Source organism: Humulus lupulus, chromosome 6 (genome assembly GCF_963169125.1).
Source record: "Humulus lupulus chromosome 6, drHumLupu1.1, whole genome shotgun sequence".
Lineage (NCBI taxonomy): Eukaryota > Viridiplantae > Streptophyta > Magnoliopsida > Rosales > Cannabaceae > Humulus > Humulus lupulus.
Window position 1 is genome coordinate 50,968,655 of NC_084798.1, and position 24,888 is coordinate 50,993,542.

Sequence of the window (24,888 nt, forward strand, 5' to 3'; positions counted from 1 at the left end):
GTGTTTAAAATTGACATCCTCAAATTTATTTTGATGAGAAAATCAATGGATGTCAAAATGATGTTTTTAAAAGAATGTCAAAGAGACTCTTAAAAAACACACAAAAGTTGTTTAAGTGACTTTGAGATTATTTAGACAACTAAAAGTGAAATTAGTGATTATTTGCTTGAGAAATTTTCACATGGTGTTTTAACTAGAGGTGGTAAAAGGTATTTTTTTACTTTCATAGATGATTTTAGTAGATATACCTATGTGTTTCTTTTAAAGCATAAAGATGAAACTTTTGATGCTTTTAAATTATATAAATTAGAAGTTGAAAATCAACTAAATAAAAAGATTAAGGTGCTAAGAAGTGATAGAGGAGGAGAGTACTTCTCTAATGAATTCAATACATTTTTTGAAGAAAATGGTATCATTCATGAGTGCACTGCATCTTATACACCACAACACAATGGTGTTGCCGAAAGGAAAAATAGGACTTATCTAGAGATGATAAATTCTATGTTGGTGTTTTCTAAGTTGAATTTCAACTTATGGGGTGAAGCGTTATTAACCACTTGTCACATTCTTAATCAAATACCGATGAAGAAAAATGAGATATCTCCATATGAGTTATGGAAAGGAAGAAAACCCAACATAGGGTACTTCAAAGTGTGGGGGTGTCTTGCATATTGCAAGAAAAATAAACCTAATAAAACAAAGTTAGGTTCAAGAACCATAAAGTGTGCTTTTGTTGGTTATGCTAACAATAGTAAAGCTTATAGGCTATTAGACTTAGAGTCTAATATTGTGATTGAATCTAAAGAAGTTGAATTCTTTGAGAACATATTATGTGACAACAATTCTCAAGCTTCTACATCCAATGTTGATTCTCAAGAGGAGAATTCTCAAAAGAATGTAAAGCAACCCTTTGAACTTAGAAGAAGTCAAAGGCTTAAAAATCATAAAAGTCTAGCAGTGGATGTTAGGGTCATTTTATGTTTGTTTTAGAGATCGTTTTAGGTTGTGTTTTTAGTTATTTAGGATTGTTTAGTGCAGATTTACGTTTGTTTTCTTTTTGTTTCAGGTTTTAATGGTCAAGTACATAATATGGCATAAGATGAGAAGAAACATGTTAAATATGATGAATAAGATGTATTTAGTGTTGATTGTGGAGTTTCAAGACATCATGTGTGGAAGATACTACATTAAAGAGGCTCAACACATGTTGTTTATGTTCTATAACGCAAGTCTGAGACTTTAAGCCACATTTTTACAAGGATTTATTCAGTTTCTGGAAACATGTCTAGAAATAGAAGTTGTATATATTTCTCTTAGCTTTCCACAACGTTTTGAATCATTCAATTCGGAGTTATATTGAAGGAGTTATGATCACAATTCGATGAGTTGACGCTGCAGGCTGTTCAAAACGAGTCAGTTTTATTCTGTGCAAAGTAGCGCCCCAGCGCCACAAACCAGCGCCCCAGCGCTGCCGAGAAACAGAGAGCATATTTTGATGCGGGTTACAGCGCCTAGGCGCTACGTTTCAGCGCCCCAGCGCTAGGGTCTGTACGGAAACACAATTTAGGGGAATTTTCAAGGGTAATCTTGTCTTTTCATGCAAAAATAAATTAGGGTCTATAAAAGCTTCTTTAATGACGTTTTTAGAGGTGGAGATCAGATTAAGCAAGGAGGCTAGAGAAGAAACAAAAACCTAGAGTTCTTTTCTTTATCTTTTGATTTTGATTATGTTAAATTCTATGTTTATGTTTGATTTAGTCATGTTCATGAACTAAATTTCTGTTTAGGTTTTCTAATTTACTCTCTTGAAACTCTATTATGATTTAATGCATTTACCTATTTCTTCTTCATCTGAAATCTATTTAGTTTGTGTTCATTTGATATTGATTAAATAGTCCCCGGCAACGGCGCCAAAAACTTGTTGCGATATTTTAAGGCTACGCAAGTATACGTAATCGCTTTTGCAGTTTATTCCGGTAAGACCGGTATCGTTCCCACGGAGACTGATTTATCAATTACCAAATAATTAATTTTTGGTTTCTATTTGACTAATGAAAATTAGATTTGTGAATTTTTAAAACAAGAAAACAGAATTAAATAAAAATTGCAGAAATCAAATAATAACAAGAACTCAAGGATTAAATTCACCGTAAAATAATTAGGAATCCTAATCTTCTTTACCATCCACTCTATTAATCTTTAATGCAATTACTACTGAAACTCTTCTCACTGAAATGATAGGCATGCAAAAGTGTTAACTATTCGAGTTAAGAGATAGAAAACTCGACCTAATGTGAATTCCCTATATTTCTATGGTCAATTCAAACAATAGAAAGCAATGAATACAGCCATAAATCACATAAACCAATTTGATACTCTCGTTCTAAATTGAAATCTATGTCTATTCAATTTTAGCATATTCAAATCTCACTTTTCAGATTTTGATTCAAATTCATAAATCGTATGTAAAAGTTGATCAATCAATCACATACAGTGGATGAGAATGATTCTCAACGAATTGCATTCTACATGGTAGAAGGAAATAGAGAGGAAGTCATTAGGAAAATTCCTATTGTACTTCTCGTTGAGGATGACCCTAAGACTTATAGAGAAGCTATGCAATCGAGAGATAATGCATTTTAGAAAGAAGCCATCAATGATGAGATGGATTCAATTCTTTCCAACAATACTTGGGAATTGATAGACCTCCCACTGGGGTCTAAGCCAATTGGGTGTAAGTAGGTATTAGGAGAAAATACCACACTGATGGCACTATCCAAACCTTTAAAGCTAGATTAGCAGCTAAAGGGTTTAGGCAAAAAGATGGTATCAATTATTTCGATACCTATACGCCTGTTGCAAGAACAACTTCTATAAGAATTTTGTTCGCTTTAGCTTGCACACAACTTGTATGTTCATCAAATGGATGTCAAAACGACATTCCTTAATGATGACCTCAATGAGGAGGTCTATATGGAACAACCCGAAGGGTTTGTCCTACCAAAATATGAACATAAAGTGTGTAGACTTGTAAAATCCTTATATGGATTGAAACAAGCTCCTAAGCAATGGCATGAGAAATTTGATCAAGCCATCATGTCTAATGGGTTTAGACATAACAATGGAGACAAGTGTTTGTATTCCAAAACTTGTAAGGGATATGTGATCATTGTTTGCTTTAATGTGGATGACATGCTTATAACATGAAAGGGATATAAGAAACGAAGAGGTTTCTATCATCAACCTTCAAGATGAAAGATCTTGGAGAAGTTGACACCATACTTGGTATCAAAGTAAAGAAACATAATGGGGGTTTTGTGTTAGGGCAAGCCCACTATGTTGAAAAAGTATTTAACCATCTCAAGGTTAAAGATGCCAATACTCCATTCGATCATAGTGTAAAACTAGAGAAGAATGAAGGAAGAGCGATGGCTCAAATGGAGTACGCAAGTGCTATAGGAAGTCTAATGTACGCTGCCCAATGTACTAGACCTGATATAGCATTTGCGGTGAGTAAACTTAGTAGGTTTACAAGTAATCCAAGTGTGGATATCTGGAAGGCGATTGGAAGAGTCCTAGGTTCTCTCAAGAAAACCAAAGGACTAAGCCTTCATTACTCCAAATTTCCTTCAATCTTAGAAGGATATACAGATGCAAGCTGGATATCCAATCTTGGGGACAACTTGTCCACAACTGGTTGGGTATTTACACTTGGTGGGGCTGCAATTTCTTGGGGTTCCAAGAAACAAACTTGTATATCTCATTCCACTATGGAAGCAGAGTTTATAGCTCTAGCTGCTACCGTCAAAGAGGCCGAATGGTTAAGGGATATGTTGATAGAGATACCCCTAATAAAAGAGAATGTATCCACTATATCGATACATTGTGATAGCCAAGCTACATTGGTTAGAGTATACAACGGAGTGTATAATGGGAAGTCTAGACACATTAGTCTAAGACATGGATATGTAAGAGAATTGATTCAAAGAGGAGTCATCTCAATATCCTATGTGAGAACAAGTGAAAATCTAGCGGATCCTTTCACTAAGCCACTAACGAGGGATCTAGTGGCTACATCATCTCGAGGGATGGGACTTAAACTCCCTAAAGAGATTCACGATTGATGGTAACCTATCTTATCAGTAGTTATTCAACTAATGTTAGGTTCAATAGGTAACAACAAGTCAATCAAGTGAATATTAGTTGTACTCAAAACAAGTCTCATCTGAGATATTGAGTACTTGTGAGTTACCAAGTTGAGGGTTAAAACCGAAAGGTTTTTTAATAGAATTCAATCTTGTGAAGACAAGTATTTTTTGTAACAAAATAATGTAAGAATTCTACCTATATGGACCTAGGGGTGGTGCTGCCTCTCATGAGAATTGGGAGTATTCTCAAGAATGTCCATGAATGGAAAGTGCACAAGGCCATTAACGGTGCAAAGCGAGATATAGAGGTCTCAAGTGAACATCGCAAAGGTGTGTGTGTTATCATGAAAAGATGGTTCAATGCCTAGTGCAACCAAATTTTCGAGAAATTTTGTGATAATTACACTATAGTAAAGTTCAAGTTGAAAAACACTTTATTTTATGCACCAATGCAATGACACCTCTAAGAGAGAGTTCTTATTTAATCAAGTGGGGGATATGTTATATTTTAAAATATAATGATTGAGTAAATAAGTGTTACAATAGATATCTATTTAATCTAGTGGGGGAATGTTATATTATTTTATACAATAATGTAATATTATATTATTTTATAATATAATGTTTTAGATTAAATAAATGTGACAAAGAGTGTCACATATTGTAACATATAATAGAGAGTTACATTATTTAGATATATGTGAAATATCCAAATATGTAACATATTTGGTGTTACAAATTCAATCATTTGTAACTTCTAAATATTACCCATTATTGTGTAGATTTTTTGTTACACAATATTGAGATGAATTTCTTAAAGCCATATGTGAAATGGCTGATAGAGATGTGATTTTAACTCCCATAATGTGTATGGAAGTTACAAAATCAAGTGGGAATGAATTTGGAACGTTTTGGCAAGTTTGGAAAATTGGTTGCTGAAAAAACATCTTGGGCCGCAGCCTGAGTTTTTCAGGCCGTGACCCAAGAGGAAAAATAGGCAAAAAACACACCATGGGTCGCGGCTTGTGTTTTTCAGGTCGCGGCCTGAGCGGCTGACAATATTTCCCAAACTTCAGTTTTATCTAATTTTGAACGTTTCAAATAGCCAAGTAACTCGCAAATCTCTATTTTAATTCCATAAACATCCAATTAATCATTGGTAACAACCATGGGGGTTGGCGGAATTTGAAATTCAAAGGGTGTCTCAAAACTATATAAATAGGAGCCTAATGCTCACTTGTAAGACACAACATTTCTATCAATTAGAGCACTTGGCTAGAAACACCTTGAGGCTTGATAATTCCAGAAAGCTTTTTCAATATCTGAGAGAGATCCCTTAGTGCGTGATTTAGGGAGAAATAACCTTTTGGACAAAGGTTTTAAACCTTGTTCAAGTTGGTGATCCCCAACACTCTTCACTAAGGTTGTGTAAGTGAGAGTTTCCTTTTGTTTTGTTCTTACCTTTTTTCTCTATTGTTTTCTTCTTATTTTCATTTTCTATTTACTTGTAACTTTTGTTTAAGAGTTGTAATCTTCTTTTCTTTTGTTTCAAACACCATTACTTTACTTGTAATCTTTTGTTTAGATTTGTATCTTTCACCATTTTCTTCTTCTTCTTCCTTTTCTTTGTTTATTTGTATTTTTCAGTTATAGAGTTGTAACTTTATTTAATCAATCAATATATATTTGTAATATTATTGCATAGAGTTGTATTATCTTACCTATTTCCATTGAGGCAATATCTAATTTCTAAACAGGGGTCGGTAGAAACTCTACTAGGACCACATTCAGTGTATCGGCCTGTTAGTTACTGCGAGCCTGGCTAATGCGTTTGCATTTGAATTTTGTTCTCAGGGGACTTGCTCTATAGCGTAGAATTCAAATTGTTTGAGTGCAGTTTTTGCTTTCTTTAGGTACGAGGCCGTTTTTATGCCACGAGCCTTATATTCTCCCAAGACTTAGTTAACCAGTAGCTACGAGTCACTATAGCAATGTATAGCCTTTGCTTTGAGTTCTCTGGCTATTCGTAGTCCAGCTAGTAACGCCTCGTATTTAGCCTTGTTTTTTGATGCCTCGAAGTCAAACCTTAAAACCGAGTGGAATCGATTCCTTGCTGGGGTAATTAATATGATGCTTGCCCCTAATCCATTTTCGTTAGAGGATCCATTGACATAAAGTTTCTACAGCTCGCGGGCTGGGGTTACAACTTCGTCATTTGAGATCCTGATACAATCGACAATGAAATCTGCCAGAGTCTGTCCTTTGATAGTCATTCTTGGGTGATATGTGATCTTGAACTGCCCGAGTTCAACAACCCACTTTAACAATCTTCCAGACGCTTCTGGCTTGGACAAAACTTGTCGTAGTGTCTGGTCAGTTAGCACATGAATAGGATGTGCTTGGAAGTAGGGTCAGAGCTTTCAAGCTGCGTGTATCAAGATTAGAGCCAGTTTTTCCATTAATGGGTATCTCGATTCTGCCCCCAATAATCTTTTGCTCACGTAGTACACAAGTTTTTCTACTTTCTTATCCTCCCGTACTAGCACTACACTAATGGCGTGCACGGTTGTAGCGAGGTACAGATACAAAATCTCTCATGTGATCGGTTTGAACAAGATTGGTGGTTTGGTGAGGTGTTTCTTAAGATTTTGAAATGCGAGCTCGCACTCTTCCGACCACTCGAACTTTTTTCCCTCTCTTAAGAGATTGAAGAATGGAAGGCAGCGGTCTGTAGATTTCGAGATAAACCTACTTAAGGCTGCCATTCATCCAGTTAAGCTCTTGACATCCTTATGTTTTCAAGGTGAGGGCATATCTATTAATCCCTTAATCTTGTATGGATTAACTTCTATTCCCCGTTCATTTACTATAAATCCAACGAACTTTCCCAAAGACACTCCGAATGAGCACTTTTGTAGGTTAAGTTTCATGTTGTATTTCCGAAGTACAATATAACACTTCGTGAGGTCATCCACATGGTTATTGTTATGTTTAGATTTGACTAACATATCATCCACATAAACTTCCATGTTATTTCCTATCTGTTTAGCAAACATCCGATTTACAAGTCTTTGGTATGTGGCTCCATTGTTTTTGAGTCCGAAAGGCATGACATTGTAGCAATACAACCCTTTATTGGTTACGAAGCTCGTATGTTCTTGGTATATCCTGAATAAGCATCCATGAATGACATGACGCCGTGACCTGCAGTGGTATCTATGAGTTGGTCTATCTGATGTAAGGGGAAATAGTCCTTAGGGCACTCCTTGTTAAGATCTGAGTAGTCGATACAGGTTCGCCATTTGTCGTTGGATTTTGGGACCAACACTGGATTGGCGATCCAATCCAGATAAAAGGCGTCTCGTATGAATCGATTTGCTTTAACCTATCGACTTCTTCTTTGAGGGCCTTGCATGGCTTATGACATTTGGACTGATTCCTACCATGTCCGAGTGTGACCATGCGAACACGTCCTGGTTTTCTTTCAAGAAGCAAATTAATTGCTTTCTTGCCTTTTCAGAAAGATTCTTACCCATATTTACCACCTTCGTGGCATCCATTTCCTCGAGCGCCACTTCCTCGAGCTCTTCTAGAGGTTTAAGATCGACCCTTTCTTCTACTCTGGGGTCAATCTCCTCATCTATCCCAAAGATGGATCCATCCGTCTCCTGAACAACTACAAGTGTCTGCACACTTGTTTGATTCTTTCCTCTCATGGAAATGTTGTAGCAGTAGCATTCCCTTCCTGCGAGCTGGTCTCGCTTCAATGTCTCGATGCCACTAGAAGTCAGGAACTTGATGGTAGATGCCTGACAGATGATACTGCTCCCAGCCCAATCAGGGCGGGTGTCCCGAGCAGTATGTTGTAGGCCGACGGGGTGTCCACTACTGCGAACTCCATCATCTTGGTTACCGAGACTGGATAGTCTCCCAAGGTCACGGGGAGCTCAATGGATCCCGTACAGGCAATCCCTTCTCCTGAAAAACCGTACGACGTCGTTGCACATGCTTTCAAATTGGGAAGCGTGATTCCCATCTTTTCTAGAGTGGCCTTGTATAGGATATTCACCGAGCTCCCGTTATCAATCAGAACTTGGCGTACCCTCCTGTTCGCAAGCTGGAGAGTAATGACCAGGGGGTCGTTATGAGGAAATTGGACATGTGACGTGTCCTCTTTAATAAATGTGATGGGCTGAGTCTCAACCCTCTGCTACTTTGGAGCTCATAGTTCGAGTTCGTAGGGAGAACCGTCTCCAGTCTTGAGCTCGTAACATATCTCTTTTGGGCGTTCGTGCCCAAACCTGCAATATAAGGTCCCCGCGATATGGTTACTATATCATCTTCAATTGGAGGGGGTCGGTCATCCTCTCAAACTCGGGAGTTATTATGTTGCGCAGGTTGTGTAGCTACTACCCTTTGACTTGTTGAGGCTTGATTGGAATTTCGGTTTCTAACATATTGTCCGAAATATCCTCCCGAGATCAAGCCTTCGATCTCATCCTTCAATTGTCGACATTCACCGATTGTGTGTCTGATGTCTCTGTGGAATCTATAGTATTTATTTGAGTCCCTTTTCGCCTTCTGATTCCGCATGGGGTCAGGTCGTCTGAACGAGACCTGATTATCATTGGATAGAAATATGTTTTCCCAAGTCTCGTTGAGCTCGATATACACTATGTAAATGGAGAAGTATTTATCTCCTTTCTTCTTTTTCCCTCCATCAGCCTCAGGGTTATTCCCTTCGTTCTTCTTTCTTTTAGAAGGGTTATCCCTGTAGGGTTTTGAAGTTGATGGGGCCCCCGAGGTCGAGGCAAAGTTAACGTTCGTCGTTGTAGTTATGGGCTGAGAGGTCAGGTTTAATGCTAACCTTGCCTCTTCTACATTGATAAACCTCTGGGCCCTTTGATTGAACTCAGTTAGTGACCTAACGGGTTTTCTTTGTACGTCTTCCCAAAGGGGACTCCCTGGTTAAATACCAGCTCTAATAGCCATCAAGTGGCCACTATCATCAACATTTTGGGCTCAAGCCACTTTTATGTTAAACCTCAAAAGGTAACTCTTTAGTGACTCTTCTTGTTGTTGTCGGACATTGGTCAGGGCTGAGGCTTCGGGCATGACGCCAACCATATCCCTGAATGCTTTTTAAATTCTCTTGCTAATTGATCCGAGGACGAGAATGAATGTCTTCGAAACTTTAAAAACTAGTTTTTTGTTGGTCCCGTAAGAGTAGCTGGAAACAGCATACAGCTATGCTCGTAGCAAATATTGTTGGCTCGCATAATGGTATTAAAGGTGCTCAGATGAATGTACGGGTCTAAGTTTCCATCGAATGGTGGTACGTGAGGTATTCTGAATCCTTCGGGAAATATGGTGTTAGAAATATGCGGGGCAAAAGGTTCGAGCTCCTTATCGGACTTTTCAGCCTTATCTCTGCTCCGCTCGTCTTGTAAGAGCCTAAATGCTTTTTCCAACTGATCAATCCTTTCCTAGACCAGATCCACTGGGGATCGAGCCTGAATTTGAGGGATCTGGTTATCATTAAACAAAACTCCAGCTCTTTGTCTCAGCATAGGGTTATAAGCCAACTACTTACGACCATTCAGATGGTCTCGCATATCAGGGTTCGGGGATTATCTCATCCCCGGTTATGGTTCAGGTGATCCCGTAGATCAGGATGATTCCCCCGATTCCCTGTATGTATAGGTTCATTATTATAAATGCTTATGGACTGAGTGTAATCTGAGCTCCTGCTTGTGTAGCTTACAACCCTTTCTGGCTGCGAGGCTCGATGATTATGAGGTGGGTCCCCTGTTGGTCTCCTTACCCCAGCAGATTGTGATCTTGAAATTTGGATTCTCGAAGGTTGAGAAGCTCTGGGCTCCCTGGTAGCCTCCCTTTCGTTTCCCTATCCAGGTTTGGCCTGTTGGTTTCCATCCCGATTGCCACAGCGTGATGGTCTCCGTGGTGTAGGTTGTGGGACTCTCGGACTGGTGAGGGGTGCCTTATTGGTGACGATGGATGTCTTATGGGCGATGGCGGTTGTCTCCCATTGTTGGGCCTGGATGGCCCTGTGCTTTCCTAGAGGTTTCCAGGTTGTCTCCCATTGTTGAGTTTTCTTGCTGGGCTTCACCTCACGGGTGCTATGTGGTGCATGTAAAGGTAAAAGAAAGTTGGACCATCCTTGAGTTGGAGAGCTTAGGTGACGATGTGTACATATGCAGCTACTCGACCACCACGGCCGAGGTTTGAAAGAGGAACTAGGGTTAAACCCTATTTTGCCGCTTAGATCGGCTGGTTGTAATTATTTTGTTGTAATAAACCTTTAAATTATATTTTTTTGGGATCCCAATGTATATAGTAAACGTTTTAGTGAAACATTATATCTTAACCGAAATTTTTAATCCCTAAACCGCTAATCATACTTAGTTACACGATTATGGCCAATGACTTGGTTAGCTAGTTTAGCACTGCTTAAAATGCGCACCGTAACGGTCCCTGGAGTTTAGGGCGTTACACCATTGGTTCGGACTCCTTTGGAAGGTCAACCAATTCCCAAGTGTGGTTTGACATAATTGAATCAATTTCATCATTAATTGCCTCCTTCCAAAAGTGGAGTCCCTTGAGGACCTTGCTTCGTTGAAGGTTCAAGATCATCTTCTATTTGAAGTACTATTAGATGTTTCCAAGTAACTTCCTCATTATCACCTTCAATAAGCTATAGTGTCTCTATTGGAGAACACTTCTCACTTGATCCCAAATATTTGAGCCTTTGGCTCCATCTTGGCAATTGTGGTTGCTCACAAACTATTCTAGGAGTCTCCTCTTGAGGCTCTCTAGTTTGAGTTGGTTCTAACTTGCTGTCATCGCATGACATGTTCTCAAAGAACTCAACTTCTCTAGATTCAATTATTACATTAGACTCCAAGTCTAATAACCTATAAGCTTTGGTATTTTGGGCATAACCCACAAATGGACATCTTATAGCTCTTAGACCCAACTTGGTCCTTTTTGGATCGGTGCTCTTGCAATAAGCAAGACACCCCCACACTTTAAGATAACAATGTTTGGTTTCTTTCCTTTCCATAACTCATATGGAGATATATTAATTTTCTTCATGGGAATACGATTCAAAATATGACAAGCAGATAGCAAGGCTTCACACCACAAACTAAAATTCAATTTAGAATGTAATAGCATAGCATTAATCATCTCAATAAATCTTCTATTCATTCTTTTCGCTATACCATTTTGTTGTGGAGTATAAGGGGTTGTACATTCATGAATTATTCCATGTTCTTCACAAAACAAGTTAAATACATATGAAACGTATTCACCACCCCTATCACTTCTAAGTATTTTAATTTTCCTTTCAAGTTGATTTTCAAGTTCCGCTTTATACACTTTAAACACATCAAATGTCTCATCTTTATTTTTAAGAAAATATACATATGTGAAGCTAGATCAATCATCAATGAAAGTAATAAAATATCTACTTCCTCCTCTTATCAACATTCCATTAAGTTCACATAAATCACTATTTATTAAATCTAACAACTTAGAGCTTCCTTCAACACTAGGAAAATGTTTTTTACCATTTTAGATTTAACACATAATTCACATTTTTCATGCTCAACATTTTCAAAATCAATTAATCCACATTTGACAGCCCTTTTAATTGTGCTAAATCCTATATGTGCAAGTCTAACATGCCACAAAGTAATTGAATTTGAGTCAAGCATATAACAAGAAAATAAACTTTATTGTTCACATGGTCAATAGAAGTACAAAGTTTGAACATGCAATCACAAGCATATCCGTTTCCAACAAAAACATTGTCTTTAGATAAAATAAGCTTGTCGGAATCTATCACAACCTTGATTCCCGGTTTTCCAAGTAAATTGCCACCCACAAGGTTTCTATTCATTTCCAATACATACAAAGCATTGGTGAGTAGAACCTTCTTGCCAGATGTGAAGAACAAATCAATAGTTCCCTTTCCTTCAATCTTGGACCTTTTCTCATTGCCCATTTCTATTTCATGCCCTTCCTTTGAAGATTCAAAGGTCATGAATAGAGATCTATCATAGGTTACATGAATGGCGGCACAAGTGTCATACCACCAACCACTCACCTTTCCATGTATCGCTTAACCTCACTTAGTGTTGCCACTAATTCCTCTTGGGCTGAGTTGACTTTTGTCGATAATTGTTATGGCTCATCTTGAACCTACAATCTCTAGCAAAGTGGCAATTCTTGCCACACACAAAGCAAGGTCTCTTGCCATTCTTTCCATTTCCTTTGCCCTTGTTAGGAGGATTTTCCATAACATTGGCCTTAGAAGTCTCTCCATTAGACTTCTCATCATTCATATCTTTAGAACGAGATTCCTCATCAATTCTCAAGTGTTTGAGAATTTCCTCCAAAGAAATCTCTTCATTTCTATGGAGCATCTTTTTCCTATAGCCTCTCCATGAAGGAGGTAACTTGGCTATAATGACACCCACAAGAAATTGTTCCGGCAATACAATTGTAAGAGTAGACAATTTATTCACAATAATTTGCAGCTCATGAATTTGAGGGAGAAGGGATTTATCATAATAATATTTTAATTCCATATATTGAGTAATAAGGAATTTCTTTGTATCTTCCTCTTCCGCTTTGTACTTCTTTTCCAAGGACTCCCAAATCTCTTTGGCGGTCTTGGTGTTGGTGTAGAGATCATAGAGCCTATTCGATAGAGCATTGAAGATATGACCCCTACAAATGAATTCATCTTCTTCGCGCTTCTTCCTTTCTTTGAGTCAATGCCAAATAGAGTTAGATTCTTCCATGATATGCTCTCTTGGATTATAGAGTATTAGAATGCTGGGGTAGAGTGAGATAACACCACCCCAAAAAATAGAATCTACACAAAATTTGGATTGACAGAGACTTAAAAAGATTGAGAAAGAACTTGCAAACCCAAGTAGATCAATGTAGTTCTTCAATCTTTGATGAAGCTTTAAAACCCTAGGCAAGACCACAACTTTCTTTGAGCAAATCCTTCAAGCAAATCAAAACCACAAAACCAAGGCTTATACACATTGAGAAACACTGTCCTAATACTCTATTTCCTAGCCACCCTCGATGCTTGAGGCTTTCTCTTGAGGAAATGAGGATTGAGATTGAGCAAGCCTTCAACTCTCTAAGTCAAGCACTTTCTTAGAGAGTTCTTGGAGAAAACTAGAGATTCTTGGATCTAGACAGAGAGGTGGTAAAGAGAGATTGGAGAGAGTGATCAAGTCTCTCAAATCACTGTTTTTTACTCTTATATATAGTAGGCACCATCATTAAGTGCAACCAATAGGATTAGACTTGTAAAACACGTAATTTGGAGCATTATGCATCGCTTGCTAGGGTTTTTGGAAGCCCTAGCCTTCAGGCGATGTGTCGCCTCTTGGGTAGCGACATATCACCACTCCCTTTGACTTTGGACACTTCAAAAGGTCCAAAAAATGCTCCAAATGCCACCAATTTTTTTGGGAACCCTTAGATACTCTTATGTATCACTTTGGACCCAAATTTGTATTTTATAAGTGCCTACAATTGAAACTCAAATTCACATCTTCACTATGTGAATTCTACTAAGTGTTTATACCTGACTTGCATTCGAACACTTTATCATTTGTATTTAACCAATCATAACATAAAATATATGACATGTTAATAACTCCCCCTGAACTTCTCCATTTACAGAAACATAGTCCTTCTGTTAGTTTCTATTCAATTTTCTCATTTAAACGTTATGTGATATTGCCACGTCAATCCTGCATGTAGAATAATTAACATTTTTGCCCCCTAAACTTTGATTACTACTAAATTGTTCCATTTTTTTATTAAAAAAATACTTTAAATTAAAAGATCTATTTTTTTATTAATTCTTATAATAATAATTGTTGATGGTGAGAACTCGTCAACTATGTTAGGTCGGAAAACTTAAAGTTTAGTAAGAGAATAACTAAGTAAGAATTTAGAATAGACTTGAGGAAAGATTAATGCAGATCAACAATGGAGTAAAAACTTGTATATTGCTAAATAGGCTGAGTATACAATGAATTTTCCAACCCCCCTCAATGATGAAGTGAGGCCCTATTTATAGGTGAGGTCTAATGACTCTTGGTACATTGTGGTCCCGAAGAGACAAGGAGCTGCATATCCAGGCTGTAGGTGGTAGTGGTGTTGGAGGAGTGGTGGTCGGCTCCAGTATATGTTAGGGGTCTGAAAGTACTCCTACCTTGGTACCATGTCCTACCTCCACTACTTGTTGGGTACGTACGTCATACGCGTGCTTGGGGAGTCCTTACTATGTACCATTCTAATACTTGTCTAGCGTGGACATTGTGTCCGTACTCTAACTCCTCTTGGTTGGTAAGTGCATTCTTTACCTCTTCTGACTTCATACCGAATCGTTGTGAGGTCTTCCCTAACCTTCCTCGAACTCATGTTTAAGAAGTCCTTGACTCTACATCTTGTGAGACCCACAGGGGAGAATGTGCCCCATCTCAGGGAGGGAGATAAGGCCTCTCCAACAAGAGTTGCGGCGTATGTGATGAGACACGGCACCTTGTATGCACACCAGGGGCGAGACACGTAGGCATTACATGGCGCTTTCAACAAGGCAGCTTGGTGCCTATGCGCGAGATGGAGGGTCTCGCGAGGTGGGGTTGGGGCTTCGTGAGGTGTGAAGCAGCTGGGTGCACATGCACAAGATGGAGGGTCTCGCGAGGCAGAGGTTGTGGCTTCGCAAGGCGCGATGCAGCTGGGTGCACATGTGCAAGACGGAGGGTCTCGCGAGGCGGGGGCCATAGCTTCGCTAGGCGCAAGGCAGCTGGGTGCATATGCACAAGATGGAGGGTCTCACAAGACACGGGTCGTGGCTTCACGAGGCGCGATGCAACAGAGTGCATATACGCGAGATGGAGGGTCTCGCGAGGCGAGGAACGTAGCTTTGCCAGGCGCAAGGCTGCTGGGTGCATATGCACGAGACAGAGAGTCTCGCGAGGCAGGGGTCGTGGCTTCACGAGGCGTAAGGCAGCAGAGTGCATATGCACAAGACAGAGAGTGTTACAAGTGTACAGTGTGGGCATGTCCAGGATTTTGTGACAATGCAACCAAGATTGCGAGGAGCGAAGGTTTCATTATTTGACCCATGGTCTCCCGGGATTACATCGGGAGTGTGTTACATTTTTTTTGGCATCCACCGAGGTCACCTTGCACAATGAAGCCCATCCTTATATGAGCATTAAGGCCTTAGGCTCTAGGCTTGCCCGAACTCTATAACTTAGCTCGTGTTGCTTGTTGGGTCAATTCATTCATGTTCGCAAACCCTTACTCATTTCAACACAGGAATATATTTTTCCTTCTGGATTTTTGGCATCCACAATAATTCAACTCTAAATTTAAAACTTAAAAAATAAAATAAAAGACATTTAAACTCTAATCAATTCTTTAAAATTCACTCTAGATATTAAGAAATCAAATATATACCAAATATGAATGAAATAAAAAATCAAATATCAAATTAAAATTCACTCTAGATATGAAAAAATCAAATATGAATTAAATAAACAAATTAAATATAAATAAAATCTCAATTAATTCAATAGACCCATATTAGCAACCAATTTATTTTTAGTTATAAATTATAAGAAACGATTCCTTCTTGTTGGGTTTGAGTTGCACGACTCCTTCATGTTAGGTTTAGAATTATTTAAAGTTATTTAATAAGATTTTAATTAGTTTTTAATGTTTTTGTTTTTAATTAATTAATTTTAGTTTAATAATAATCTTGTTTATTAAAATTATTTTAAAGTTTTAATTAAACATGTATTTTATTTTATGAATTTAAAATATATTTAAATTATTTAAAAATAATAAAACAATTGAAAATCAAATAAATCATTAAAATGAGGGGTAATATGAGACTATTAAAAATTTTAACACACAGAGGATACCAAACTAGGTAGTTTTTGCAAACAGAGGATATCAATTGATAATTATAAAATACAGAGGGTATCAAGTTTGTATTTCGATAAAACACAGGGTACCAAATGGGCATTTACCCTGCGTAAAATTTGATTTGAATGTATATTTAGCTTTTTTTATTTTACAAAGAATGTATATTTAGTTTGGAATTTAGATTTTAGTTTCATTTAACTTTGGATTTTTCTATATTAAATTATTATAAATTTGAACTAATACTAAGAATTTTTTTTTCAAATATTTAACGTTTTATTTTAATATTACTGTTTTAATTCAATTTTTACTTTAATTTTTGAATTATATTTTTTTTTTAAAAGATTATCACATTTGAATTAATTTTTAAAGAATTAATACAAAAAATAGATTTTTTTAATTTTGTAATTAATTTTTTTAATAAAAAGAGACACGATTTGATAATGGTCAAAGTTCAGGGGGTAAAAATATTAATTATTCTACACCTGACCATAATATATAAGAATTTACAATGTCACATTATTGTTTAAACGTCAAAATGGAATGGAATCTAGCCAAGGAAAGGACTAGGTTTTCATATATAATATAATTTAGAGAGAGTTTTTAACAGGTCATATATTTTAGGAGGCATAATCTAGTAGTGTCATAAGTTCGGGAAGCAAAAATGCTAATTATTCTTTATTATTTGATTTATTTAAAGTTATCTCGAGACCTATTTATAATTTACTTGCAACATTAATGAACTAAAAAATGTTAGGTATATATTTGTAAAAATATATGAGTTGAGCGATTAGAATATTGAACAGAAAATGTAGTTGTGAATCATATGCTCATTAATAATACTAAATTTATTGACTCATAAATGCATCATTAGTCATATTAAATTAAAAAAGCTAATTCATGATCAAATTAAAATTTACGTTACCATTATAAATGACCATAGTGTTGCTCAAATGTTATTTAAAAAAGGATTAGGTAGTATGAACGATTTGCCACAAATAATAAACAATAACAATTGTGTTGCATGAGATGGATACATATCAAGCAAATATTGTCTATTACGAAGAATTTACCTAATTCTTTGACAACTGTAGATTGTCCTGGTATACTTGTATATCGGACCAAATTTATTTTAGATTATTTGTTTTTCATTCGGTATTCACTTGCAATATAATTAATTGAATTTGTTTTACTATCATTAAAATGAATTTCTTTCTTTCACATGATCTTGAATGATGCGCCTTGTTTGTACTTATTTTAGTCATTAATTAATCCATCTAAATTCAGAATACTTTTAATTAAAAACTTTTAGGACCTATTCTTCTAAGAAAAAAAATTAACAATTCTATTAGTGAAGTAATTCACCTGTAAAATAATTTATTTTACGTATATAGTAATATTTTAATAATTGGGAAACTACATTTTAAATACGCAATATGCTTAAATATGACATATTTATGATGTAATTTATTTAATAATGAATCCCACTACAAAAAAGTAGGCTTTTACCGGCGCATTTAGCAAAAGTTGTCGGAAAAAACTCCATCGCCGGCAAAAATTTGGTGGGTAGACTTTTGTTGGCGCATTTCGTTGTGTCGATAAAAGTTTACATTGCGCCGGGAAAAGTGTCAGTTATTTAAACGGGGTCGTTTTGGATTAGGATTTCTGAGCTTGACTTTTGCCAGCGCATTGTAGACTTTTGCCAGCGCAGCGAAACGAGTCAGCAAAAGTCAAAGCGATATTACACAGGCGCCGAGTCCTTCTTCCCCATTCTTGTAACTCTAACTTTCTATCTCTCTCTCTCCCTTTCTTCACCCTCCACCACCCAGATCCCCCATCTCCACCCCGACCCTCCATTGCCATCCTCAAGCCTCCTTCGCCACCCATCTTCAACCCACCCATCGGCAACCCCAAGCATCCATCGCCACCCATTGGCAACCCACCCCGAGCCCAAGCCGCCTCCTCCTCCTCCTCCAATCCACCGGACTAAGGTAATTTTAATTTACTTTTGTATTTTATTTTTTTAGTTTTCTTATGAATTTCATTTAATTTTTTTTGTTTCTTTGGAGTCCCCGAGCCCTGTCGACCCCGAGCCTCTGCCGAGCAACTGCTGGAGCGGAGCCACTACCGACCCCCACCCGCTGTAATATATTTATTTTTATTTACTATTTTAAGTTGTTTTTATAATATATGTTTTTAGTATTTATTAAAAAATAATTTTTGTAAAATTAGAAAAATAGATTTGAATATGTATTTTTTTTTATTGTAATGCTTTATATGTATATTAAAAAAATAGATTAGATTATTAAATTAAATATTATTTGTTTATAAATAATTATTAAATAATTTGTTTTGATGTTATTGAAAAAAAAAAAAGATTTGTTATATGTTATTAACCTTGGTTTATGTCATGCATGCTCTTGGAATATTATGTATATTTTTGTGTGTAGTTTGTAGGTTTTATAAAATTTTAGAATAGTTTAAAATATAGATGTTATGCTGCCTAAATTTTGTTAAACTTAGGAAAATTAACATTAATTATAAAAATAATAATTAAATTTTAAGTAAACTTTAATGTTTATTTTAAGTAATGTTGAAAACATAATTAATTTAGAACATTAATTAAATCAATTATAACTGAGCAAAATACAAATATAATAAAATTTTTATTAAATAATAATATATTATTAAATAAATTTAAAATTATATTTTATTAGTTAATATTTAATTAAATAATGAATAAAATAAAGGCAACAAATAATTAAATGATTTACAAAAAAAAATTGTAATAATTAATAATCAACTAAAAATTTAATTATAATATAATTTCTTACTAATAAGGCAAAAAAATCAAATTGCATAAGACATAATTTTATGATTCTTCCATAATACATCATAATTTGTTGTTTTGAAAATAAGAGGTCATAATACATCATAAATATTTATTTTTGCAAAAGATAGGATATTATTATCACATAGTGATAATTTGTTCTCTTAATGATTTTAGTTGAAGATGGCGAGCGATAGAAGCTGGATGAGTGCTAGGAATCGTTGGTCTCTCGAGTATAGAAATGGTGTTAAGGAGTTCATTGAGGTCGCTCAAAATGTGGTGAATGATCAGGGATCGACTCGTTGTTTATGCAAGAAATGTGGGAATGTTAAGTTCTAGCCTATAAATGCAATTTCGATGCATTTATTCAACAGTGGCATCATACAATCCTACAAAGTGTGGTATTACCATGGAGAGGCACTGCTGCCGCCACCAGATGAAGTACGAGTAAGGATAGAGATGAGATAATGGATAGCCTGGAGGATATTTATGCTGAAGATGACACTCCCGTTGGAAACTATATTGATCCTCCCCAGGATGATGTTCAACATCGCGACAAGTATGACAATTTATTCAAGGAGATGTCAAGTGAATTGTACCCGGGTTGCAGAAAGTATTCCGCGTTGAACTTCTTGGTGAAGTTGATGCATCTGAAAGTTATTAACAAGTGCAGCAACCATTACTTTGATGGTTTGCTGGAATTGTTAGTCGATGCTATGCCTAACGGAACAATTTAACCTAAGTCTAACTATGAGGCGAAGGCAAAGTTGCGGAGTATTGGATTGGGATATGAGTCCATTGATGCTTGCAAGCATGACTGTGCACTATTTTGGAAGGAGAATGCGAATTTTGAATTCTATCCAGTTTGTGGTGAGTGTCACTGGCAAGATAATTGTGGGACGGGAAGAAAGTGGCTCATAAGGTAATGTGGTATTTTCCGTTGACGCCGAGATTGAAAAGATTGTAAAGTTTGAGATATACTGCAGAGGATATGAGATGACACTATTCTAAAAGGCCAAAGGAAGATGGTGTGATGAGGCACCCCACTGACAGTAAGGCGTGGAAGTGCCTTGATGAGTTGTACCCATCTTTTGCAGGCGAACCTCAAAATGTTAGGCTTGGGTTGGCTATAGATGGTTTCAATCCTTTTGGGAACATGATCAACTCTTACAGCATGTGGCCTATGATACTTGTCCCATACAACTTGTCGTCGTGGAAGTGCATGAAACCACAATCATTAATGTTGTCTATTCTAATTCTAGGTCCTTCACCTAGAAAAGATATTGATGTCTATATGAGACATTTGAATGCTGAGCTGAAGGAGTTATGGGTGAATGGTGTCAAAACACGAGATGCATACAATTGTACCTTATTCAATATTCGTGCAACAATCTTGTGGACCATTAACGACTACCCAAATTATGCTATGATGTCTGGGTGGAGCACAAAAGGGTACAAGGCGTGCCCCACATGTAATGAAGAAGATGGAGACAGAAATTATCACCATTTTGTGCAAATTGGAAATGATTTTTCATCCTGCATTTTTTGACATTATTGTGCATTTGGTTTTGCATCTTCCGAAAGAGGCAATTCTTTGCGGTCCTGTGCACTTTAGGTGGATGTATCTCATTGAACGTTCAATGGAGGTTTATAAAAAGTATGTAAGAAATCGTGCACGTCCGAAAGGTTCAATTCCAGAAGCTTACATGATGAACGAGGCCTTAACTTCTTGCTCAATGTACCTCTGGGGGTTGAGACTCGATTCAATCGACCAGAGAGGAACAACGATCGCGTTGAATCCTAACCAAATTGGTAATATTCTATTTATAAGGTTGTTGATCGTCCATTTAGTAAGAAATCAAGTATGCTCCTCAATCAGCAGTTAAAGAAAAAGGTTGAGTGGTATATCTTGAACAATTGTGTCGAAATTAAGGAGTACCTTAGGTGTGTTTTCTAGACCTTTTCAATGAATTTGTTTGGTTTATTTACCGGGTAAAGGAAAAAATCATAACATTGTTCTCCGTTTGTAGTGGCCATATGGATGAATTAAGAAGAAGAAAAGGGGGGGGGGGGGGGGTTCGAATCTTGAAGTTCGACAAGAAGCTGAGTTTTCTTGGTGGCTCAAAGAACGAGCAAGTATATTGGTCAATTATTTGTCAAAACTCCACTTAATCAATCCAAAACTAACTTTCAATGTTAATGTTGATAGGTGAACGGTTTGCATTAGTCAACACCTATTGAAGTTAATAATGAATTATATGCTCTCGCAAACAAATCAAGCGGCATCGTGTTATCTTATCCAGGGATGATAGTGAATGTTGTCCAATTTTTGATTCATGGTCGTGATATGAATCTTAAAACACAAAATTGTGGTGTCATGGTGCCAAGTGAGAAAGGAGTGAACTACTATGGAGTTCTGGAAGAAGTATTTGAATCTTCCTAATTGATGGGTTACAGTGTTTTCCTATTAAAGTGTAGATGGTTCAATACAAGTAGATTTAAAGTGGAATCCAATTTTACGAGCATATATGTCAAGGAAGAATATTATAAAGGTGATCCTTTCATTCTCGCAACTCAAACGAAGTTGGTGTATTATCTTTGAGATGTAAAAAATGGGGATGATTGGAGGCTCGTTAATGAATACATTCCAAGGAATATGTGAGATTTCTTAAATTATGATATTGATGATACTGAGACCATAAATGATATACCAATATTGCAAGAAGTTAATTCTTCTTCTTTTCAGTTGTGGGTAGAACTTCCAATTTTTTATAATCCTCAGTATGATTGGGTTGATGTCAATCCCACTGAAGTGTATAACATCGATGATTTGATTGGCGAAGGTTCAGATGATTTTTTTGCCGACGATGAAGTTGAATTTGAAGACGACACGTTGGCCGAGTATGAAGACAATGAGGATGACGAAAATGTTCTAGTCGATAGTGGTGTTCGTAATGATGTTGTAGTTAGTAATGATGAGGACAATGATATGTAATTTGAACAAATATTTGTAACTTTTTATTTAATTCAATGAAAACTTTATTTATTATCATTTATTAATGATAGTATCAGATATACATGGACATGCACCTAGTGGATGCCTTGGGGATACTAAATGTATTCATGTACTGCTACTCATTTTTTTCAAGATATTTGATTAAATATCTTGAAAAAATCACTATTAGAACATGATAACTTACTATCTTCAATGGATCCACCACGTCGGAATAGGGTAGGTTAGGAAAAACCATAAGTAATAAAATGTTAATTTTATAACAACAACAATAGACATGCACCTAGTGGATGCCTTGGGGATAGCCAATGTATTCATGTACTGCTCCTCATCTTTTCAAGATGTTTGAGAAACATCTTGAAAAAATGTGGAGAAGTACATGACTGCTTACTATCTTCAAGGGATCCACTAGGTCAAAATAGGGTAGGTTGGGAATGACCACATGTAATAAAATGTTGATTTTATAACAAAAAGCAATAGACATACATAATTTGAATTAGTTGATTAATGAATATTTTAATGTAGAATGGCCGAACCAAGTAATGACACCGGTGGTGGCTCCAAGAGGGGCGGGGGAGCTTATTACGGTGCTAATAACGAGAAGGAGCTAGCCACCAAAAAAGTTAGCCATCTGAAAGTAGAGTTTGATGCCCAAACTGGAAATGTCGTTCATACATACGACAAGTGGTTAAACAATTCCATGGCTTGTTATATGCGTGACACCGCACCCCTAACTACACTAGCTTGGGAACAATTAACGCCAGCCGATCTCCAAGTTATTCGGCAGAGATTATTTGTAAGCATTTTTAATAACTCACTATTAATTATTTTTTCTATCTCCATAATATTTTAACAAATTCTAAATTTAATTGTGATTTTAGGACAAATTCATTTATCTACAAGACAATCCAGTAATCAATGATGCCATGGTAAGACAAATGCAAAAGCATCTGAGTGATTGGCTCCACATGATGAAGAAACACTGGGTAAAGGTTGGGGGAGAGGTGGACAACGAGAGAGCGAAGGCGAAACCTTATCATTCGATTAGTTCTTCTGATTGGGAAATTATATGCGATTATTGGGCTCTTCTTATTGGGAAATTCTATGCGATTATTGGGCTTCTGATTCTCACTAGGTATACCTTAGTTTTTACAATAATGTTTAATTATAAATTTACAATCTAGATTAATGAGTATTATTTTTTATTTGAATCGTATATCGAAGAGAAATAAAGAGGCTCGAGCAAAAATGACCATACTTGAAGGACACGGTTCCAAATCCATCGTTGCCAATGTTTATGATCACGTAAATTATAATAACATATATCTTTACGGTTATAAAAATATTATAAAGGTAACAATGTTTTAATAATTTATTTTTTAGATCGACCTGTCTACTGGCCAGTTTCCGAGCATGATCGACACATTCGAGCAGCTCCACAAGAAGAAGGATAAGCGGATTAGCGATGAAGCAGCGACAAAACATGTAAGTTGCCTAACCTTCACTAATTTATGATCATTTAACTTTAAAAAAGTTTAGTAAATAATTAATAAGTATTAATTATTAATTGTTTGGTATCAATTAGTAATTATTAATTAAATTTATAACAATTCAATCTTTATAATCTATGTGCCAATATTTTTATGATCAATGATTGTGGACTAAGATAAAAAAAAAAAGAACGTAACTAATGTTGTCCCCGTATCAGGGAGCTTATGGGCTAAGTTAATTTATTCATGAAAATCCATATCTAAATCATAAACATGCAAATATTATTGATGTATATGTTTACAGACGTAAATTCCCTATTAATGGAACTATCTGCTCTTATTGTATATATCAACAATATCTTCATTATTGCGATTTAGATATGAATTTTCATGACTAAATTAACTTTAGCCCATTTTCTCCTTGATACAGAAACAAAATTAATTACATTATTTTTCAATCACTGGTCTGTAGTCATTAATGATAGGATGTTGGCAGATAGTTCATAAAGTTATACTTTATATGTAGTTATTTTAAAAATTTCTAAGTTAGGTTTTCAAATAATGTTATATTGGAATGTGATATATGTGTTTTCTATTGTGCAGACTGAGATGACCGAGTGCTGAGCATCGCAGAGTATGGCCCTTGTATCATCTGCTGCTTCTTGTGTCAGGGATAATATCGACGGTCAGTTCCCACCTGATATGGACATTGTCACGGATGTCCTTGGGCCCCGCTCGCATTATAAGAAAGGGTTTGGTGGGTTGCCTAGGATGAGGGCAATTGACGCAAAGAGGGCAGCATCTTCATCAACTTCTCAAATATCTGGGTAATTGCCTCCTGAAGTGGACACCATTTTGTAGCAAACTCAGGACATTATGCAGGAAAATCAGAACCTAAAGAAGTATACGACTAAACTTGAGAGTCGTCAACGATGTTAAGATCAACTGCTCAGTGCTTTGTTGAAGCAGTTTGGTATATTGTCTCCTGATTTGACTATCGACTTACTAGAATAGAATCCGGACGAGGACGATGGTCCACGTGACGATGATGCTCAGGGGGCGGGGATGATGAGGACAAAAACATTTATTGAACTTTTTTATTTATTTACTAAACTACTTTATATTTTCATGTTTAGTAGAGACAAAACATTGATAGTCATAAAATAATTTTTTCTTATTTATTTACAACGGTTCAATTTTTATTTTATTTCTCATTAAATATAATATTACTAAACAAATTAAATAATTATTAATATATTAAAATTGAATTTTATTAATTAATAATAATATTTTTAAATTAAAATCAATGACGCTATGTTTTTAATTTCAAAAATACTTTTATCGGTGCAACATTGCGTCGACAAAAATCATTATCGCCAAAAATAAAAAACTTTTGCCGACACAATTTTACGT